The following is a 23,985-nucleotide window of genomic DNA, read 5'->3' on the forward strand; positions in this document are numbered from 1 at the left end:
ACTGAGGGACAAATGATGTAAGGGGGGGCTCCACTGGGGGGACACCTGATGTAAAGAGGGGCTCCACTGGGGTACACCTGATGTAAGGGGGACACCGCTGCTGGGACCTGATGTAAGGGGGGACTCCACTGGGGGGACACCTGATGTAATGGGGGCTTCACTGGGGGACACCTGACGTAAGGGGGTTCTACTGTGGACACCTGATGTAAGGGGGCACCTGATGTAAGGAGGGGCTACACTGGGGGACACCTGATGTAAGGAGGGGCTCCACTGAGAGACACCTGATGTAAGGAGGGGCTGCATTGGGAGAAACCTGATGTAAGCAGGCTCCACTGGGGACATCTGATGTAAGGGGGGCACCTGATGTAATGAGGGGCTCTACTGGGGGACACCTGATGAAAGAAGTGGCTCCACTGGGTGACGCCTGATGTAAGCGGGACACTGCTGGGGGACACCTGATGTAAGGGGGACTCTGCTGGGGGACACCTGATGTAAAGGGGGCTCCACTGGGGGACACCTGATGTAAGGGGAACTCCGCTGGGGACACCTGATGTAAGGAAGGATTCCGCTGGGGTCACCTGATGTAAGGGGGGCTCCACGGGGACACCGCTTCTGGGGCACCTAATGTAAGGGGGGCTCCACTGGGGGACACCTGATGTAAGGGGGACAACGCTTCTGGGACACCTGATGTAAGGGGGCTCCACTGGTGGACACCTGATGTAAGGGGACACCGCTGCTGGGACACCTGATGTAAGGGGGGGTTCCACTGGAGGACACCTGATGTAAGGGAGAAACCTGTTGTAAGGGGGGGCTCCACTGGGAGACACCTGATGTAAGGGGAGGGCTCCACTTGGGGGAAACCTGATGTAAGGGGGACACCGCTGCTGAGACACCTGATGTAAGGGGGGCTCCACTAGGGGACACCTGATGTAAGGGGGGCTCCACTGGGGAACACATGATGTAAGGGGGTGCTCCACTGGGGGACACTGCTTCTGATACCTGATGTAAGGGGGACACCGGTGCTGGGACACCTGATGTAAGGGGGGCTCCACTGGGGGGGACACCTGATGTAAGGGGGCTTCATGGGGGGACACCTGATGTAAGGTGGACACCGTTGGGAGGACACCTGATGTAAGGGGGACACTGTTTCTGGGACACCTGATATAAGGGGGCTCCACTGGGGGGACACCTGATGTAAGAGGGCTCCACTGGGGACACCTGATGTAAGGGGGGCACCTGGTGTAAGGGGGGACTCCACTGAGGGACAACTGATGTAAGGGGGGGCTCCACTGGGGGGACACCTGATGTAAAGAGGGGCTCCACTGGGGTACACCTAATGTAAGGGGGACACCGCTGCTGGGACCTGATGTAAGGGGGGACTCCACTGGGGGGACACCTGATGTAATGGGGGCTTCACTGGGGGACACCTGACGTAAGGGGGTTCTACTGTGGACACCTGATGTAAGGGGGCACCTGATGTAAGGAGGGGCTACACTGGGGGACACCTGATGTAAGGAGGGGCTCCACTGAGAGACACCTGATGTAAGGAGGGGCTGCATTGGGAGAAACCTGATGTAAGCAGGCTCCACTGGGGACATCTGATGTAAGGGGGGCACCTGATGTAATGAGGGGCTCTACTGGGGGACACCTGATGAAAGAAGTGGCTCCACTGGGTGACGCCTGATGTAAGCGGGACACTGCTGGGGGACACCTGATGTAAGGGGGACTCTGCTGGGGGACACCTGATGTAAAGGGGGCTCCACTGGGGGACACCTGATGTAAGGGGAACTCCGCTGGGGACACCTGATGTAAGGAAGGATTCCGCTGGGGTCACCTGATAGTTATATATTACATAGTAGGTGAGGTTGAAAAAAGACAGAAGTCCATCAAGTCGAACCTATGTGTGTGATTATATGTCAGTATTACCTTGTATAACCCTGTATGTTGTGGTTGTTCAGGTGCTTATCTAATAGTTTCTTGAAACTATCGATGCTCCCGAGGGAATTCCACATCCTTGTCGCTCTTACAGTAAAGAACCCTCTACGTAGTTTAAGGTTAAACCTCTTTTCTTCTAATTTTATTGAGTGACCACGAGTCTTGTTAAACTCCCTTCCACGAAAAGGTTTTATCCCTATTGTGGGGTCACCAGTACGGTATTTGTAAATTGAAATCATATCCCCTCTCAAGGGTCTCTTCTCCAGAGAGAATAAGTTCAGAGCTTGCAACCTTTCCTCATAACTAATATCCTCCAGACCCTTTATTAGCTTTGTTGCCCTTTGTACTCGCTCCATTTCCAGTACATCCTTCCTAAAGGACTGGTGCCCAGAACTGGACAGCATACTCCAGGTGCGGCCGGACCAGTGTCTTGTAGAGTGGGAGAATTATCGTTTTATCTCTAGAATTAATCCCCTTTTTTAATGCATGCCAATATTCTGTTTGCTTTGTTAGCAGCAGCTTGGCATTGCATGCTATTTCCGAGCCTATCATCTACTAGGACCCCAGGTCCTTTTCCATCCTAGATTTAGTTAAGGATTCTGCTGGGGGCACCTAATGTAATGAGGGACTCCGCTGGGGACACCTGATGTAAGAGGGACTCCGCTGGGGACACCTGATGTAAGGGGGACTCTGCTGGGGGACACCTGATGTAAGGAGGACTCCGCTGGGGGACACCTGATGTAAGGAGGACTCCGCTGGGGACATCTGATGTAAGGGGAACTCCGCTGGGGACACCTGATGTAATGGAGACTTTGCTGGGGACACCTGATGTAAGGATGGTTTCTGCTGGGGGCACCTGATGTAAACGGGACTCCGCTGGGAGCACCTGATGTAAGGAGGGACTCCGCTGGGGGCATCTGATGTAAGGGGGACTCCGCTGGGGACACCTGATGTAAGGAAGGACTCCGCTGGGGACATCTGATGTAAGGAGGGACTCTGCTGGGAATTCCTGGTGTAAGGAGGGACTTCGCTAGGGACACCTGATGTAAGGAGGGACTCTGCTGGGGACACCTGATGGCATCTGGTGGCAGGCAACATTGCAAGTGACACCCCCAGGGCTCCCACTGATTCGGCATTATGGTGAGTTGAACTATTTCATTTTATATTACAATGTAGTAATATAAAAAATGCGCTTCAATCATCCTGACACCATAACAACCATGGTGCCAGGAGGATTGAAGTGATAACACCAGGTGTTTGGAGTATCTTTATCTGCTGATTGTTAAACTTTCTGGAATACACATATTTCTATTGTGGTGTAGGATCTGGGCCTGCTGTCCCTCCATCCCTCTTTCTTTCCTTCCTTCTCTATCCTTCCCTCCCTATCTCTTTCTTTGTCTCTCTTTTCCTCTCTCCTTCTCTCTTTCTTTCTCGCTCCATCCCTCGTTCATCTTAGACTCTAATCACACCTTCAAGTCATGCCCCCTTTAAGCCATGCCCAATATTTAAACCACGCCGCATTTTTTTTCCCTGCTACATCACACCTACAAGCGAATGACCCGTCCCCTAATTATAATAGGACTCCGCCTAATGCCCCGTACACACGGTCGGACTTTGTTCGGACATTCCAACAACAAAATCCTAGGATTTTTTCCAACGGATGTTGGCTCAAACTTATCTTGCATACACACGGTCACACAAAGTTGTCAGAAAATCCGATCGTTCTAAACGCGGTGACGTAAAACACGTACATCGGGACTATAAACGGGGCAGTGGCCAATAGCTTTCATCTCTTTATTTATTCTGAGCATGCGTGGCACTTTGTCCGTCGGATTTGTGTACACACTATCGGAATTTCCGACAACGGATTTTGTTGTCGGAAAATTTTATATCCTGCTCTCAAACTTTGTGTGTCGGAAAATCCGATGGAAAATGTGTGATGGAGCCCACACGGTCGGAATTTCCGACAACAAGGTCCTATCACACATTTTCCGTCGGAAAATCCAACCGTGTGTACGGGGCATAAGACAAAAAAGTGTCCCTATAGATTTTTTTACAATGTTGCCAACTATGGTTGTAGCTGCAGTTTATAGTGTCATGGCTGATTAATCACTCTATATCCATGTATTTCTAGCTTGTCCCTATTTGCTAAAGAGACAGACAACTTCTTACTCTGGGTCACACAGCGTCCAATCCACGTCTTGCCACTTCTTTGTGTTGCATTACAAATGTGATGAAAACACATCTCTTCCCTTCATTGCTCTGCCTGCTTTTTTCTTTCAGATCTAATTACTATGCAGTTTTCACCTGCAAAAAACTAGACTAAGAGATTATAGGAGGTCAGCTGCTCAGCATGGGCACCTTCAGAGAATACTTTGCAGTTTCTAAATGCATGCAAAGCATTCTCTAGTTAGACGAGGTGCAGAGGTGGCTTGGTGCCCTTATGCTCCCCACCTATTACAGAGAAGTGGTGTCTACATCAGTGATTTCCAGCATCCAGGGGATCGGCCAGGTGTGGTATATGCATAGTTACATTGGGCAAAGCTGGAGCAATGTATTTATGTATCTACTGATCGCCGGCGCAATGCTTAGCAGGCTCCATGGTAAAAAAAAAAATCATAATTGCACATTTTTTACATGTAAAATCATGTGCATTTATTATTTATTTATTTTCTTTACAAAAGGTGAACTTATCCTTGTCTCATACACACTGGATGTTTTTAAAGCTGCTGTTTTAGGCTTCTGGTGTTTTTTTCTGCAGCCAGTAAACTGCCCAGCATGTTATCCTAGGGGGTTATTTACTGAACGCAAATCCACTTTGCAATACAAGTGCAAATTGCACTGAAAGTGCACTTGGAAGTGCAGTCGCTGTAGATCTGAGGGGGACATGCAAGGAAAATAAAAAACAGCATTTTAGCTGTTTTATGCATGACTGAATAATAAAATCAGCAGAGCTTCCCCTCATTTCAAATCTACCCCTCAGATTTACAGCGACTGCACTTCCAAGTGCACTTTCAGTGCAATTTCAAGTGCACTTTGCACTTGTAGTGCAAAGTGGATTTGCCTTTCATAAATAACCCCCTATGTGTCCTTGCTCACGTAGGCTTTTATCAGTATGTTTTGGCAGGGGCATTTTCTGGCTGGAAAAAAAGCTGTAAAAATGCTATAACTCTGAAAAACGCTTAAAAACATGGCTATTCTGCATTTATGAGTGTTTTTGAGCCCCAAGCTTTTATGGGAGTATAGTTTTGCTAGAAAACTCAAACGCTGCAAAACACTAATGCAAAAACGCTGCAAAACACTACAAAACTTGCAGTTTTAATGCAGCATTCTATAGCTAAAGCTACTGGTGTTTTTTTTAACATCCAGTGTGCATGAGACCTTAATGCTATGAGGGTAATAGATGCCAAAGGTGTACTTTTTCCAATCATTTTTACATCTATTGTTATTTCTGTTGAATAAATGATTAAATAGACATATTTTTCTTGTGTTCAATATCATCTTTTTTTGCAGGCATAGTTTGGATAAAGATCTAATGTTTGGCTGTTCAAATAAAAATCCACAATTTATACAGGGTGTACTTAACTTTTCACTTGACTGTAAGATTTGATTTGTTGAGGTAGTTTTAAAAACTGTTTTAAATACTTTATTATTATCTGGTGACTCTGCGCTGTAATAATATCCCAAATCTGTTAAGGACCATTGTTTATGTAGCATCCAATTCTGGTGAACATCTTAGAAAAATGATTTTGTGTGCAATATGCTAATCCACAGCATCCTTTCCAAAAGAGAATAAAAATGACATTTGTTGCTATTGATTACTGTCTTATGGCATAAACCTGTAAGTCTGCAGTTGTTCTGTATGATGCCTGGTTTAAAATGTTTATATATATCTTTGACTGTGTAAGGCAAAATATCCTCTGCAGCTGCTTCTATAGTTGTCTGTAAAAAAGAAGTGACTTATTCCCTTCTTCTCATGTAATATTGCTGGTGCGGGGAGACAGTTCCCAGGCTTGTGTAAGCTCCAAGTCATGATTTGGAGCTTACAAAGGGCTTTCTCTTTTCAAGTCTGGAGGCTGAATAAAGCAGAAAGGTAAGGCAAGTTTAAGCAGCTGTGGGGGTCTGCATTAAAGCTGAACCTGTTGCTTTTTTATTGCATTGGCAAAGCACACATTCACTTTAAAATGAGTGGAGCAGTGGAAATGCATTTGGAGATGTAATTAATTCACTATATATATATTATTGATATTCTAGACTCCGCTGCACACAGAGGTGTCCCCTGACCACAAAAGCTTCATGTGCTTAGATGGCCAAAGTAGAGAGGTATATTTTTCTTTCATTTATTTTTTAGCTTTTTTTACATATACGTACCATACCATATACATACATATTACCAAGCCTTGCTATTTGTAACCATACTGTGACAAATTGCCATATTGTCTTCTCATTTTACTATTAGCTGCATTGACAATCTATATAATTGTATATATTTTTCTATGAATATAACCTGGGCTGGGACAAGAGGTGGGTAAGAGGGGCGGCTACCCTGGGGATTGTAGGGATGGGGCGCCTTCCTTCTGTTACAAGACTGACAGATGTAGTGACAGCGGCAGTGATTTTGACAAGTGTGTGTGACTGCTGGACGTAGGATCCTCTAAGCTTGCAGATGATGAACGGGGGGGGGGGGGGGGGCTGCGCGGTTTGGCATCTTTGCCCTGAGCACTGAATATCCTTGCCCCGGCACTGAATATAACCACCCACTTGGGTCATGTAGGCATGTAATTAGTTCACTGCTCACAGCTACAGAATTCCCTAGGCTGCACTTAATCGCTTAGAGTGACCACATGTGTGCACATCCCCACGAGAGAGAAACCAACTCTATTCTTGGCATGGTCATCATTTCTAGCCCATGAATGTGTAAAGATCAAAGTGTCTGATTCAACAATTGGAAAACATACATGAATATTGTAAGAGTGCAGCTGCTGCCCAATCTGCATGAATTAAAGAATGAAATAAAATGTATCTGAGCACCACAAACTGAAAAGGCTATTTAATTCATTTTTAATATTCAGAGCAAAATTACCCATCCATCAATGTCTCCGTGATTTATTTTTTTGAGAAATCACCCCCTTAACATTTCCAGCCATGGCCATCTTGAGTAAGGGCAGATAATTCATGTAGCATTTTACTTCCTGGAATCCCTCTGCCACAAAATCATAAACCAGAGCTGAATCTGAAGAAAGGTTTGCTGGGAAAGGCGGGGGTGTCAATTAGTTTCTTATAAGACTGAGATGTACTATGAGTCCAGGAGATCTCTCTTGCCTTCACCACTCTCTTGCCTGAGACACCACATCATGAGTCTTCCTTTCTATCTATGGCAATGTAAAGCAGAAATTATATTACTTCATCCTTGACAACCAGGCAGAACACACTGGACATTAGAAGGCAGGAATTGAGTGATAGAATTGATGTTCTGTTGTATCAGTGAAGTTTTTATGTTATTTATTATATATTTATTTTATTTATTATTTACTGCTTTGGCTATCAGCTACACAAACATAAATGTAGGTGGTAGAATGTAAAAGTGGTATCTGAACTTCTATTTCATAGGGCCTCTAGTATTTCTACACAAGAGGCATATCTCAAAAATATGTGTAAATGTAAAATCTGCGCAACAGCCTAAATACAGCTGCTAGCAAAATGTGTATAAAACACCTGATCAATTTAACAGAAAACAAGTTTTGCGCTAATATAATCATGACAATCTTTTAAAATTAAACCTCTTATATATAAAGAAACGTGCAGGATCCAAAACAGTCCAAACTCTTTGTGACACAAGGGAAATATGGGACATCAAAATCTGTGAAAAGTGATAAGTCTCTTGCCGATAAGGAAAACCTCCACCAGCTCCCCCAAAGGTGTGCTCTCACCTTAAAATTTTGACCCTCATTACAAAGGTCAGATACACATGATGCGGTAAATCCAGAATCAAACTTGGAACTATTGCATGGACCCAAGAGAGGTAGTTTTCAGATGCAATGCAGATTATAGGAGTCAACAACACATTTCCATTTAATCCTCAATTCCAATAAACTCAACTGGCTGATGAACACAGTCTCTCAGAGGAATAGCAAGCAGCCAAACACAAAGAAAAGGAAAAAGCAGCATAGTGCTCACTGCTATTCTCTTTATTTAAAACCAAAAAATAAAAAATACATAAATGTGGCGAAAACAGACACTTCATAATACATAAGTGGGGCTGTGTACAGAAACCTGGAATCAGCCGCACAAAGACCAGATACATGCAGTTCACAGTGTCTCATTCTCTGGATCGCTAAGCTCCAATCAACATGTTTCATCGTGCTGATGTCATCAGGTGCCCCTGATGACGTCAGGTTGATGAAACATGTTGGGTGGAGCTTATCGATCCCATACTTTCAATATGGAATAGTGCACAGATGAAACTGAAGTCAGTGCACGTCAGCAGATATTGGCTGCAAGAGGTTGGAGGTAATCGGCAGCAATGAGAAGTAAAAAAGATCAAAAAAAGCAATACAGTATATGATACAGTACCCAGTGCTTTAACAAGTAAATGTCATCCAGTTAGGCCCCTAGCACACACACCTAGTGATTTGCAATCACAGCAAAATGCGCTACATGTGTTTGGGTGCCATTTATTGTTAAAGGCTCCCCAAATGTGATACAATTTTGCAGCGACTGTCCCACAACAAAAAACGTGCAGCAATCTTGGCAAAAATCACGCCCAAAATGGTGCAAGAGCTTCTTTGGTGCAACAAATGAGCATAGAACAGCCCATTCAAGTGAATAGGCTGCCTTATGCGCGACACATGGCAGCGCATGTAAATCGTGCTAAAAACAACTTGTGAAAGGGCTTTAGAGTTTAAGTTTACATTCATCTCTTCTTGGCAGTAAACTTTTTTTAACCAGTTTGGCTGGCCAAAGACCAGAGCACTTTTTGCGATTCAGCACTGCGTCGTTTTAACTGACAATTGCGCGGTCGTGCGATGTGGCTCCCAAACAAAATTGACGTCCTTTTTTCCCCACAAATAGAGCTCTCTTTTGGTGGTATTTGATCACCTCTGCGGTTTTTATTTTTTGCGCTATAAACAAAAAAATAGCGACAATTTTGAAAAAAACGCATTGTTTTTTACTTTTTGCTATAATAAATATCCCCAAAAAAATATATTAAAAAACATTTTTTTTCCTCAGTTTAGGCCAATACGTATTCTTCTACATATTTTTGGTAAAAAAAATTGCAATAAGCGTTTAATGATTGGTTTGCGCAAAAGGTATAGCGTCTACAAAATAGGGGACAGTTTTATGGCATTTTTATTAATATTTTTTTTACTAATAATGGCGGCGATCAGCGATTTTTATTGTGACTGCGACATTATGGCGGACACATCGGACACTTTTGTCGCTATTTTGGGACCATTCACATTTATACAGCGATCAGTGTGATTAAAAATGCATTGATTACTGTGTAAATGTGACTGGCAGTGAAGGGGTTAACCACTGGGTGGTGCTGTAGGGGTTAAGTGTGTCCTAGGGAGTGATTCTAACTGGGGGGGGCTATGTGTGACACAACACTGATCACTGCTCCCGATTACAGGGAGCTGTGATCAGTGTCAGTGTCACTAGGCAGAACGGGGAAATGCTTGTTTACGTCAGCTTTTCCCTGTTCTTCCTCTCCTTGAGACGATCGCGGGTATCCCTGCGGACAGAGCTTGCGGTGCGTACGCGATGGCATGGCGGCAAATTTAAAGGGACGTACCTGTACACCCATTTGCCTGTCCGTGCCATTGTGTCGAAGTATATGTACATGTGGCGGTCGGCAAGCAGTTAAAGTGGTATTAAACCCTCAGTGTTTTCTAACTTAACAAACTGAGCACAATAAAATGATAATTTTCCTGTAAACTATTTGCTGAAATTCTTACCCAAGCACTTGCAGTTTACAACGTTCAATGTCCTGCTCTCTCAGTGCTGCTTCCCTGGACTACTGGTCTTCATAGGAACAAGAAAATAGTGGACAGTGTAGTCTCTGGTTAGTCTGTTAGCTTGGAGAAGGGAGGCGGAAGAGTAGGGAGAAGAAAGGGAGTGCCTTGCCACCCTAAGCTATGGGACTGTGTGTTTGTATTGATGCACACAGTGTAGGGAGACACAACTCTAGTTCCTGCCTGCAAGGGGGGCTTAATAGTATTCTGAAAGAGTAAGGAATCACCCTGATACAGGAAACCTGAGGCAGTGGTCATGACACTGACTTAAGTGCCAGTTCACACCAGAATGCGGTGCCAGAAACCCATATCCCATACATGTTTCCCATGCTGCGTTCAAAATCCATTGAAGTTGCAATCTGAAGTGGGTGTCAATGTTAAGTTAATGACACTCCAAAGCAGGTCGCAAATAAAGTGTGTTTGCCTGCACCGGATTGCATGGTACAGAAGTAACATGCAAACCGGTTGCAGTGCATTTTTTAAAGTAGTGCATCCACTATCATGTTCTATTTCTGTCTGTGCCTTCCTTATCTGATGACCCCCATTTCCCTAATTTTTTTCCCTGGTTTCACAGGAATAAAAAAAAACTGAGACACAAATAGCAATAAAGATGTTGAATATATTTAGTATTAATAAAGAGATTTAGCTGGAGTTGAGTGTTTACTAAAAGGAAACATTTTAAATATATTTATCTTTTTCTAGAGTCCACAGACACATCTTTCAAGGGCCCCTCAAGAACAACCATTAGGTCATAACTTTGGATCACAACATCAGTATTTAGAGAAGTCACATGCGATTCAGAAGTCAGAGCCACAATCTAAGCCAACAGCAAGTTATAACACTGAGTCTTATTCTAGATCCAAACATACCCAGGAGATACAGCGACATCTATCCCTGGAATCTCTTACTGAAAAGGAAATACAGTATAATCAAAGTAGTTTTAGGCAAGAAGCAAAAAGCCACAGTGAATGGTCTCAGTACAAGCCTGCTGGGCCACTTTCCTGCCATACACCAGACCCACAAGCCCAACAGTATTTTGGATATTATCAAAGCTCTGGAAGTTCTCTGTCCTATATTTTGTTAAGGTCAACAGCAGCACAAACAGATCAAGCACCAGAGAATGTTGAGTCATGTCCTCCATCTTCTCAAGAATCTGTCTGTACAATATCAGAGAGTCAGCACAGAACTTCACAAAATGTTCCCTATGTAAAAAACTCTCCACCTGAACCCACCAGTAGAGTCCAGTCTCCTACTGAACCTTTTAAAAAGGAGACGCAAAGACTGAAAACACCTCCACCAATTATCACTACGAAAAATCTTAATTGGTCACGCACTCCTTCACCAGATCCCACCCATAGTTTATTGAAAGTGACAACATCTTCATGCCATGAGAACTCATCACTGCAGTATAAAGGGGAAAATCCACAGAGTGGAGGAAAAACAGAATTAAATTACAATGACACACCTATTGAGAGAATTCTTCAACAAACACAGGGTCAGTTATCACTGGCTTCTCCTGAACAGGACCTAGAAGATACCCAGACTGGGGAAGAAGCAAAACATCTTACAGGCTGTTCTATGTACAAACCAGCAGGACCACTTTCCTGTTTTCGACCAGATCCTCAACCACAGCAACTTGTACAGTGGTATAGTGGCACTGAAAGTCCACTGTCCAAAGTTGTTCTTAAGCCAACTAGAACTCATATGTCAGCAAATATTATTGTATCACAACCACAATCTCCTGAAGAAAATGCTTTTAAAGACGCAAACAATCCTAACACGGAAACAAAATCACAAAATGTTAAAGATGGAAAACAATCTCCATTTGAATCCATGAAAGGGGCTAATATTTCAGCGGACACACTGAAGAAAGAATCTCAAGAGTTACAAACATCTCCGTTTAATACCATTTCAAAAGGTTCTCAAAATCTCACTCCTTCTATAGAACCAACTGCGTGCCATATGAAAGATTTGAATTTTCCTGAAATTAGTCCCAAAGAATTTCTGGAACCATGCTTTAAATCTTCAAATACATATTCAGCAGCTCAGAATTCTTTATATAGCGATTTTCAGAATAACGATTTTTCAGAATTCGATCAAGATGCTCACTGTGCTTCTGACAGAAATACCCCAGAACTGACAGAGACCTGTGACTACCTAAACACTACAGTGAAATATATAAAGGTTTGTAGGTTTTACATTTCCTTATAAGCTTGATTTCTCTATTTTTTGTAACTTCAAATGTTATATGAAAGTTTATGAATTGATATACACGTATAGGCATTGGCTCAAAATCTTTATTGCTTATAAATAGATGATGAAAGGTATTCAGAGGAAATTTTCACTTTTTAAATAAATTTCCTCCTCCTACTCTTCCACAGAGAAAAGTGTTGAGTAAGAATATGAGGATCAGGGCAAGATGGGCATATATGTTTCAGGTGGAAGGTTGAGAAATCTCAAGACTTCAGACAATTGTAATCCATCACTTACCTAAAAGACATTGATAAACAAGGTGGTTTTAGATGTAGGGGAGGACTGGTAACTTTCGGCCTGGAGGCCAAAAACAGCTGGATTGCTCCTTCATGGTAAGGATGGATTCCTGTTGGCTAAAGAAAGTGAACCACACAAAGTTTGCTGATTGGTAGACATTATAAACATGTGTTACTAAAAAAGAGGGAATTGTAATGCTAGCCATACAAAAATTTCGAGCCGGGGTGGCCTTGTTGGCACCATTTGGCCTGGCAAACTTTGAATTGAAAATTGAAGGAGCCGCCAGAAATTCTCAAATGAACAGTGACTGCATCTGATCAGATGCTTGAGTATTCTGACAAGAAATGTGTTTTCTCTTAAATGTTATAATAAAAAGAGTACCGTTGTTGCATTAAAGTATAAAAACACCTAAAAGCAGACCCCAAGTCAAAAATGTACTTTAGGTTTTTGGGTAGACTGGATAATGTAAGGGTGTAGTGGCACTGCCTAGTGAAAGGAGATTAGGGAGGTAAAAAGACAGAATTTATGGGAGGGGTTTGTTTATTAGGAGAGGAAAAGAAGGCAGCTAATCCACTGTAGATTAAGGAGGAAGAACCAAAGGGTAACCAGGACTGGACTGTAAATGTGTATATATATATATATTTGTGCTCATACAGTTTACATATGATATGATAATGATAACACAAAAACTTTCCTTTCACTCATGGTTAGTATTTGGCTGAAGCAATTTATTATCAATCAACTCTGTTTACTTTTTTTTAAAATCACAATGACAACAGAAACTACCCAAATGACCCTGATCAAAAGTTTACATACCCTGGTGATTTTGGCCTGATAACATGCACACAAGTTGACACAAGAGGTTTGAATGGCTATTAAAGGTAACCATCCTTACCTGTGATCTGTTTGCTTGTAATTAGTGTGTGTGTATAAAAGGTCAATGAGTTTCTGGACTCCTGACAGACCCTTGCATCTTTCATCCAGTGCTGCACTTACGTTTCTGGATTCTGAGTCATGGGGAAAGCAAAAGAATTGTCAAAGGTAGTTGAACTGTATAAAACAGGAAAGGGATATAAAATATATATCCAAGGAATTGAGGATGCCAATCAGCAGTGCTCAAACTCTAATCAAGAAGTGGAAAATGAGGGGTTCTGTTGAAACCAAACCACGGTCAGGTAGACCAACTAAAATTTCAGCCACAGTCCAAGGTATTTATTAAGAGGCATGGTGAGTTTTTTGAAGTTGTAATTTTTTCCCACAATTCTATGGAAAATTAAGAAATTATTATTTATTTAATTTTACAAAAAAATGTCATATTAGCAAGTTATTTCTCACACTTGGCATAAGCATACTTGCAATTACAACCCAAAACACAATCTGCTACTCGTCCTGAGTATGACGATATCACACGTGTGAGAAGTCGAATTCTGGATATGTTGCGGAGGTTAAGGCGGCAGGATTTAGCCAGTGATTGGATGTGGGGGCTGAATGAGAGGTCAGGGCCAAGGATTACACCCAGCACCCTGGCATGTGTGGAAGGACCAATGGTTGTGCTGTCGATCTTAATGGTAAAGTCGTGGGGGGACCAGGAAGGAGGAAATATTACAAGCTCGGTTTTAGAAAGACTGAGTTTGAGAAAGTGGTGTGACATCCATTCCGAGATGTCATTCGGTAAGTTTGAGATCCGTGAGGAAATCGAGGGGGTGAGTTGAGGAGTGGAGAGATAGATCTGGGTGTCATCGGTGTAGAGGTGGTATTGGAAGCCATGGGCGGTTATCAACTGGCCCAGGGAAGAGGTATAGAGCGAGAATTGGAGGGGCCCAAGGACAGAGCCTTGGGGTACCCCAACAGAGAGAGGAAGAGGAGTAGAGGAGATGGAGTTGTAAGTGACACTGAAAGTGCACTTAGATAGGAGGAGAACCAGGATAAAGCAGAATCACAGAGGCCAAGGGAGTGTAGTTTGCTGAGGAGGAGAAGGTGGTCAACTGTGTCAAAGGCAGCCGAGAGGTCTAAGAGTATGAGTATGGAGTAATGGCCATTGGTTTTAGCAGTTAGTAGGTCATTGGTGAGTTTTAGTAGGGCAGTTTCAGTAGAATGTTGTGGAGGAAGCCGGACTGTACTGTAGGGGGTCGAGAAGGTTGTTGTCCACGAGGTAGCGACTCATTCGGTTATGAACAAGGCGTTCAGTGAGCTTGGAGGCACATGGGAGTAGGGAGATGGGTCTTAAGTTATTCGAACAGGTGGGGTCTAGTGAGGGTTTTTTAAGTATGGGGGTAACCAGTGCATGTTTAAGCAGGGAAGGAAAGGTGCCGGAGGAGAGGGAGAGGTTGAAGATGTGGGTTAGGGAGTTTAGGATAGAGTGGGAAGGTGGTCGCAGTAATTGTGAGGGGACAGGGTTCAGGGGACAGGTGGTGAGGTGGGCCATGGAGAGGAGTTTATCAAATTCATCGGTGGTAACTGGGCAGAAGGAGGAGAGTATTGAGTGTGGTGTTGGACCTGATGTGTTGGGTAGGGGAGGAAGTTGAATGCTGGATATCTCCTTGCGAATGGTGTCGATTTTGCTTTTGAAATGGTTGGCAATCTGTTGAGCGGTAAGTCGGTGGGTGGGGGCAGTGGGGGGGGTGAAGTAAGGAATTAAGGGTAGAAAAGAGTTGACGAGGTTTGGATGAGAGGGTTTTGATGAGAGTGTTGTAGTAGGTTTGTTTAGCAGTGTGGAGGCAGGAGTTGTATTTGAGAAGGGCAGATTTGTAGAGGGTAAAGTCTTGCAGGGACTTAGTTTTACGCCATGCTCGCTCAAGAGCACGGCTGCGTCTCTTGAGACCTCTGGTGTCATCTGTTTGCCAGGGTTGTGGCAGATGGGGCCTGGTTCTGCGTGTAGAAAGGGGAGCAAGTACGTCTAGGGAGGATGACAGCGTCTTGTAATATTACATATTTAGGGAGAGGAGAGGAGGGAAGCCAGCAACACTGTGGGGTGGAGGGGCCAACAAGGTGGGAGAAGCCTTGGCAGTAGGGGTATTCGGCACTGCACACAATGATTAAGGTGTGCCCAAACACACAACCATGCGCACGCCTATGCCAAAGGGTACATTACACATTTAATTTCCTGACTACCTATCACGTTTTTCAAGGCCCTGGAGCACCAGTACAGTGGTGCTCCAGGTGCTTTGTAGTGGTGCTCCAAAATGGCCCCATTTTGGAAAGCAAAGACCCCAAGGTATATTCTATAAGGCATAATGAGTCTTTTAAACATGTAATTTTTTTCCACAAGTTTTTGGAAAATGTGGAAAGAAAATGAAAACCTATTTTTTTTTTACACAAAGCTTTTCATTTATAAGATATTTATAACACATAGCAAGTACATGCCAAGAATTACACCCCAAAATACGTCCTGCTACTCCTCCTGAGTAAAGCGATGCCACATGTGTGAGACTTTTTCACAGTCTGGCCACATACAGAGGCACAGCATCCAAGTGGCACCTTCAGGCACCCTAGGGGCATAAATTACATATCTTATTTCCTGACAACCCATCACATTTTTGAAGGCCCTGGAGCACCAGGACAATGGAATTACCCACAAAATGACCACATTTTGGAAAGCAAACACCCCACAGTATACTCTATGAAGCATAATGAGTCTTTTGAACATTTCATTTTTTTTCACAAGTTTTAGAAAAAGGTGGAAAGAAAATGAAAACCTATTAGTTATTCGTTTTTAAGATACTTCTAATACATAGCCTGTACGTACCAAGAATTACACCCCAAAATACATTCTACTGAGCAAAGGATAATTAAATTACCAATAATGGAGAGGGGAATTCGGACTTTAGATGAGGCACATAAAGGAATCAGATGTACAAGTAAAACATTTATTGAACAATCATTTGCATAACATAGTATGTCAAAAAGTGAGTATTACAGTAAAAATGTTATATTGGTGGAAGAACCATAAGCAATTGCATAACATCTGGTACAAAAAGGTAAATAAATCTCCTTTTTTTTATAATAAAAATTACCTGTGGTTTTAGCAGTGCAGTTGTCGACAGAGGAGAGCATTGGTCCAGGCAGCAGGCAGGGACATAGTCAGTGACAGTGAAAGGTATTGTCCAGGCAGCAGGCAGGAATACTGTCCATAGTCAGTACAGGCAGCAGGCAGCAGGCAGAGATATTATCAGCACAGCCAAAGCATTGGTCCAGGCAGCAGGCAGAGATGTGGTCCGCAACAGCCAAAGGAATTGTCTAGGCAGCAACATGGTCAGCAGAGCTAAAGTATTGGTCCCAGCAGTAGGCAGAAACCTGGTTCATAAACAGACGAGAGTCAGTACAGGTAGCAGGCAGTGGTGTGGTCCATTCAGGGGGTAGGCAAAGGCATGATTAACAAGTCAGGGTCAGTCGGCAGAAGGCAGAAATATCAGGCTTAGGGCCTCAGTCAGGTAGGACTTGGGCACAGTGGTAGAGGCTTCTTCCCACCCAAATCTCTTCAAAGCCTCCGGTTTACAGACCCTAATTCAGGAATTACATAATCCAGAGAAAAACAAAAACTTGGTTTTCTCTACTCTGAAAAACGATTCTGACGGCCCTCGCATATGTGAGACCCCTCAGAATGCAGGGTTCACGAGTGTGTTACGCTCAGAATGCAAGGATCAGGAGTACGTTACACTCAGAATGCAGGGATCAGGAGTGCGTTACACTCAGAATGCAGGGATCAGGAGTGCATTATACTCAGAATGCAGGGATCAGGACTGCATAGTGCTCAGAATGCAGGGCTCAAGATTGCATTAGGCTTAGATTGCAGGGTTAAAGAGTGCGTTGCACACAGAATGCAGGGTTCAGGAGTGCGTTACGCTCAGAATGCAGGGATCAGGAGTGCATTATGCTCAGAATGCAGGGATCAGGACTGCCTTGTGCTCAGAATGCAGGGATCAGGAGTGTGTTGTGCTCAGAATGCCGGGATCGGGAGTGCATCACGCTCAGAATGCATGAGTCAGAGGTGCGTTATGCTCAGAATGCAGGGACCAGGAGTGTGTTATGCTCAGAATGCAGGGTTCAGGAGTGCATTGCGCTCAGAATGCAGGGTTCAGAAGCTGCCTTGCGCTCAGAATGCAGGGATCAGTAGTACGTTGCGCTCAGAATGCAGAGATCAGAAGTGCGTTACGCTAGAATGCAAGAATCAGGAGTGCATTACGCTCAGAATGCAGGGATCAGGAGTGCGTTACGCTCAGAATTCAGGGTACCAGGAGTGCTTTACGCTCAGAATGCAGGGATCAGGAGTGCGTTACGCTCAGAATGCAGGGTTCAGGAATGCGTTACACTCGGAATGCAGGGATCAGGAGTGCGTTATGCTCAGAATGCAGGGTTAAAGAGTGCGTTACGCTCAGAATGCATGGATCAGGAGTGTGTTAAGCTCAGAATGCAGGGTTAAAGAGTGCGTTATGCTCAGAATGCAGGGTTCAGGAGTGCGATATGCTCAGAATGCCAGGATCAGGAGTGCATTACCCTCAGAATGCAGGGATCAGGCGTGCATTAAGCTCAGAATGCAGGGTTCAGGTGTGCTTTTCACTTAGATTGCAGAGTTCAGGGCCATAGCAGTGTCCTCTGCCCCCTTTACATTATCTCCCCCACACCCACACACACAGTAGTGTCCTCTTCTCCCCCTTTCCCTTATAGTAGTGACCTGTGGAACCCCCCCTCCCCTTCCATAGCAATGTTCCATTGAATCCTACCTCTGCACACAGCGGAGATCGGGAGGAAGCACAGTTCTGGATAAGGGGCAGGAGCTGGCCGAGTGACTTTTCATATTAACAAGCTGGTGATTGGTTGCTTAGGACCTGGCAAGCAATCACCCGTGGGTTAACTTTAAAAGATAATTTGGGTAGCTCCTCCTCCCACCCTCCATCCTGAGCAGTGCTGGCTCTCGTTCCCTGTTATTCACTGATAACAGCGGTGGAGGCAGAGTCGGGGGGGGGGGGAGAGGAGAGAGAAGGACTGAAGGCGCGGCAGAGCAGGCTGGTGGCAGAGAGAGAACCGGCCCGGTACCTATAAGTAGAATGTGGTGCAGACCTGTTCGCAGTCTACGTGTCACCTGTCTGCGGTCGACAGGTAGATCGCGATCGACAGGTTGCCGACCCCGATCTGGGGGCAGGCAGAAGCATCATCAATAAACAAGCCAGGGTCCGCTCAGGTGGCAGACAAAGGCATGGTCAGTTTAGGCAGCAAAAGGAAATGGCAAGAATTCAGAACTACATTCACCATACTTCACTAATATTGTAGAAGAGACGTTCTCCTATGCATAGGCTTGGTTGGGAAGGACACTGGGGACAATAATAAGTGGTGTCTTGTCTAAATCTCCCTCTGGACCACACCCTACATTTTTTTTTTTTTTTTAACGTTTTTGGCCTCTTGTTTTGGGAGGGACTTTATTGGGAAAATGGCATTTGTGGAGTCTGCTCATTGCATCTGAGCAAATGCTTTCTGGTGGGGGGCTTTCCTGGTACACAAGGGCAGGGATTATTTCCTCTTGGTATCAGAGAAAGGGTTTGGGTCTTTCAGTGGATTTAGAATAGATAACATAAGAATTATATATTGCCAAATTGAAACTATAAATAGAAACTTTCTTCTACTAGTGGCAGGTTCTTCTTGTTGCAAGGTAGGGCGGGCTGGATCATCTGATCATTAAATATGACTCCCTCCATGAACATGTACTCTGGCTTCTGGAGTGGGCCATTCCATACTGTATGTGGATTTGAATAGTGGTGTCATTGTAGATTAAGGAAAGCATGTAGATGTCTCTTTTGTTCCTCCACTTCATAGCCAATAATTCTTCATTCTGTAAAATCGCAGACTCCCCTTTTCTTAGTTTTGTATTTACAAGCCTTTGAGAGAAAATCCTTCCTATTAGCTCTCATTGTTCCACAAGCTAATGTTTTCTTCTGGTATGGATTGCAGGAGAGATGATTGCGTAGAGATTAGGCATGTGCAATTCGTTTCGGTTTGAACACAAATGCAGACTCATTTTTGGTTATTGGGAGATTTGGGTGTATCCGAATCGCTGAATGAAATAGTAACAAATTTAGTATTACTATTTACTATTTCGAAATCCATTAAAATTTGTTTTGTTTATTTGTTTTCAAACTAATTCCAATCTTTCAGAAAGATTAGAATTCGGATCAGTCGAAAAACAATCAATGTGAAGAAAAAGCTGGTTGTTAAGCAGCAGGCCGGGAAGCTGGCCACTCCGTCCTTAACAACTATGAGTGACCATCTGTCAGCGGGCTTCCCCACTGACAGATGAATGTAAAGAAAAGAACGCCGGCAATAGAATTTTTTTTTTTAAAACGGCATAGGGTCCCCCCCAAAAATTTTAAAAAACGGGCATTGGATCCCCCCCAAAATCCATACTAGACTTGTATCCAAGCATGCAGCCTGACAGGTCAGAAAAGGGGGGGCAAGCGAGCGCCCCTCCTCCTGAACCATACTCGGCCACATGTCCTCAACATGGGGGGGTGGGGGGTGTGGGGCTCTGCGCTCCCCACCCCAAAGCACCTTGTCCCCATGTTGATGGGGACAAAGGCCTCTTCCCAACAGCCCTGGGCAGTGGTTGTCAGGGTCTGCGGGGGGCTTATCAAAATCTGGAAGCCCCCTTTAAAAAAGGGGGCCCCCAGACTCCGCCCCCCATGTGAATAGGTATTGGGTACATCATACCCCTACCCATTTACCATAAAAGTGTAAAAAAAAATAAAAAACACAAGAAACTGTTTTTGACAAGTCTTTTATTAAAAAAAAAAATAAATAAAATAATGTCCCTCAATGTACAATATTTCACAAAAGTGAGTACACCCCTCACATTTTTGTAAATATTTTATTATATCTTTTCCTGTGACAACACTAAAGAAATGACACTTTGCTGCAATGTAAAGTAGTGAGTGTACAGCTTGTATAACAGTGTAAATGTGCCATCCCCTCAAAATAACTCAACACACACCCATTAATGTTTAAACCACTTGCAACAAAAGTGAGTACACCCCTAAGTGAAAATGTCCAAATTGGGCCCAATTAGCCATTTCCCCTCCCCGGGGTCATGTGACTCGTTAGTGTTACAAGGTCTCAGGTGTGAATGGGGAGCAGGTGTGTTAAATTTGGTGTTATCGCTCTCACTCTCTCATACTGGTCACTGGTAGTCCAACATGGCAACTCATGGCAAAGAACTCTCTGAAGATCTGAAAAAAAGAATTGTTGTTCTACATAAAGATGGCCTAGGCTGTAAGAAGATTGCCAAGACCCTGAAACTGAGCTGCAGCATGGTGGCCAAGACCATACAGCAGTTTAACAGGTTCCACTCAGTACAGGCCTCGCCATGGTTGACCAAAGAAGCTGAGTGCACGTGCTCACCGTCATATCCAGAGGTTGTCTTTGGGAAATAGATGTATGAGTGCTGCCAGCATTGCTGCAGAGGTTGAAGGGGTGGGGGGTCAGCCTGTCAGTGCTCAGACCATAAGCCGCACACTGCATCAAATTGGTCTGCATGGCTGTCATCCCAGAAGGAAGCTTCTTCTAAAGATGGTGCACAAGAAAGCACTCAAACAGCTTCCTGAAGACAAGCAGAATAAGGGCATGGATTACTGGAACCATGTCCTGTGGTCTGATGAGACTAAGATAAAACTTTTTGGTTCAGATGGTGTCAAGCGTGTGTGGTGGCAACCAGGTGAGGAGTACAAAGACAAGTGTGTCTTGCCTACAGTCAAGCATGGTGGTGGGAGTGTCATGGTCTTGGGCTACATGAGTGCTGCCAGCACTGGGGAGCTACAGTTTAACCATGAATGCCAACATATACTGTGACATATTGAAGCTGAGCATGATCCCCTCCCTTTGGAGACTGGGCCGCAGGGCAGTATTCCAACATGATAACGACCCCAAACACACCTCCAAGATGACCACTGCCTTGCTAAAAAAGCTGAGGGTAAAGGTGATGGACTGGCCAAGCGTGTCTCCAGACCTAAATCCTATTGAGCATCTGTGGGGCATCCTCAAACAGAAGTTGGAGAAGTGTAAGGTCTCTAACATCCACCAGCTCTGTGATGTCGTCATGGAGGAGTGGAAGAGGAATCCAGTGGCAACCTGTGAACCTCTGGTGAACGCCATGCCCAAGGGGGTTAAGCCAGTGATGGAAAATAATGGTGGCCACACCAAATATTGACAATTTGGGCCCAATTTGGACATTTTCACTTGGGGGTGTACTCACTTTTGTTGCCAGTGGTTTAGACATTAATGGCTGTGTTGAGTTATTTTGAGGGGACAGCAAATTTATACTGTTATACAAGCTGTACACTCACTACTTTACATTGTAACAAAGTGTCATTTCTTCAGTGTTGTCACTAGAGCTGGGCGATTTTCTCCAAAAACAAAATCTGCGATTTAAAAAAAAAAAAAACTCGATTCACGATTCGAATCAAGTTTTTTTTCTTGCCCGTAGCTCCTCAGGACCAGCGCGGTGTCAGCGCCGGTCCTGTTGAAAAAAAAAATCTAAAAAATCGATTTGCTGAAAATGTGAATCGATTTGACCTCTCAACTCGATTCAAGATTCAAATCGATTTTTTCCCCAGCCCTAGTTGTCACATTAAAAGATATAATAAAATATTTACAAAAATGTGAGGGGTGTACTCACTTTTGTGAGATACTGTAAATCCATCGTCAGTCACGACGTCCACCAGACCTGAAAAATAGAAAAAAATAAAAACGCTCCACCTCCTGGTAGGCCTCCTGCCCGCTCTGTGCCTTGACAGTTCTTATATAGGCAAGGGGCGGGGTCAACCCGCTATGTCACCAATTGGCACCGTCCCTTCTGACGTCACGTGTGAGGGAAGGAGACCTGTCAAACTCCCAATGACCGTGCTTTGTTTGGGGTTGAACACAGTGATCATGTGGTAAAGGGCCGTTGTGATTGGCCCTTTTTTTTTAACCTTTCATTATGTTTCAATACAGATAAACAAATGGCAGTGGTACATTCATTTCAGTCAAGTATAGATGACCTTAATCAGAACAAAATAATATCAACAAAAAATGCTATCAGAAAACAGTGTTGTAATTAACTTTAGCATTTCAAAAGGAGGGGAAATTCAGCATACGGTAAAGAGAGAAGGTAACCGTTTCCAGAAAAAGGACAGGAAAAGGGGGGGGGGGTGCCACACATAGGAGAGGAGCTAAGAAGAAAGTAGAAATGGCTAGATAATTCTTAGGAAGGCTCAGGTGTAACATGCACATCCCACATAGGTCAACCAGGTTGTGGGGTTCCCGAAGCCTACTCTAGGGTCAGCTGCCTCTCCCGGACCCATGCTGCCCATAACTTTTACAGACAGTTACGTCCCATATACGTCAACCTGTATAGAGGTAGGGCTGTGTTTACAAGGGTTTTCCATTGATGTCAGCGCTCACAAACTGTATAAGGTGACCTGTGCATCACATATTGTTCCAACAATAAAGTGAATACAGAGCATTAAAAAGTGAACAATCAAATATATTGCATTAAGTAAAAGTCATAGTTTGCACTCACATGTAACAGTGCCTGTATCCCGGCACTGGAGAAATGCAGCATGTGCAGATGGGCCTGTCAATGGGACGCCGGCGTGCGATCCACATCTCGCTCTCAATGCTGGGCCTGCTGGATAGTCACATGGGCCCGGAAAGTGACGAATCCCCTGCTCCTTTCATTACTTTTGGGTGCCATGTGACTATCCAGCAGGCCCAGCATTGAGAGCGAGGCGTTACATTGAAAGAAGATTAGGTTGAAAAAAGACACAAGTCCATCTAGTTCAACCCACAGGTGATCCAGAGGAAGGCAAAAACCCCCAGCAAAGCATTCTCCAATTAGCGACAGCAGGGGAAAAAAATCCTTCCTGGTCCCCCCAGCGGAAATCAGATTTTCCCTGGATCAACTTTACCTATAAATGTCAGTACCCAGTTGTAATATGTACATTTAGGAAAGAATCCAGGCCTTCTACTAAGCTGGCCAGAACAACCTCTGGAGGAAGTCTATTCCACATTTTCACAGCTTTTACTTTGAAGAAACCTTTCTGTATTTGGAGATGAAATCTTTTTTCCTCTAGATGTAAAGAATGCCCCCTTGTCCTTTGTGATGACCTTAAAGTGAATAACTCAACACCAAGTTCACTATATGGACCACTTATGTATTTGTACATGTTGATCATATCCCCCCTTAATCTCCTCTCCTCAAGAGGAAACAAATTCAGTTCCTCTAATCTTTCCTCATAGCTGAGCTCTTCCATGCCTCTTATTAGTTTGGTTGCCCGTGTCTGCACTTTCTCCAGTTCCCCAATATCCTTTTTGAGAAATGGTGCCCAAAACTGAACTGCATATTCTAGATGAGGTCTTACTAATGATTTTTACAGGGGCAAAATGATATCTCTCTCTCTCTCTCTCTGGAGTCCATACCTCTCTTAATACAAGAAAGGACTTTGCTCGCTTTGGAAACCGCAGCTTGGCATTGCATGCTATTATTAAGCTTGTGATCTACCAAAACCCCCAGATCCTTCTC

The sequence above is a fragment of the Aquarana catesbeiana genome, linkage group LG07 (assembly GCF_042186555.1).
Source record: "Aquarana catesbeiana isolate 2022-GZ linkage group LG07, ASM4218655v1, whole genome shotgun sequence".
Classification (NCBI taxonomy): Eukaryota; Metazoa; Chordata; class Amphibia; order Anura; family Ranidae; genus Aquarana; species Aquarana catesbeiana.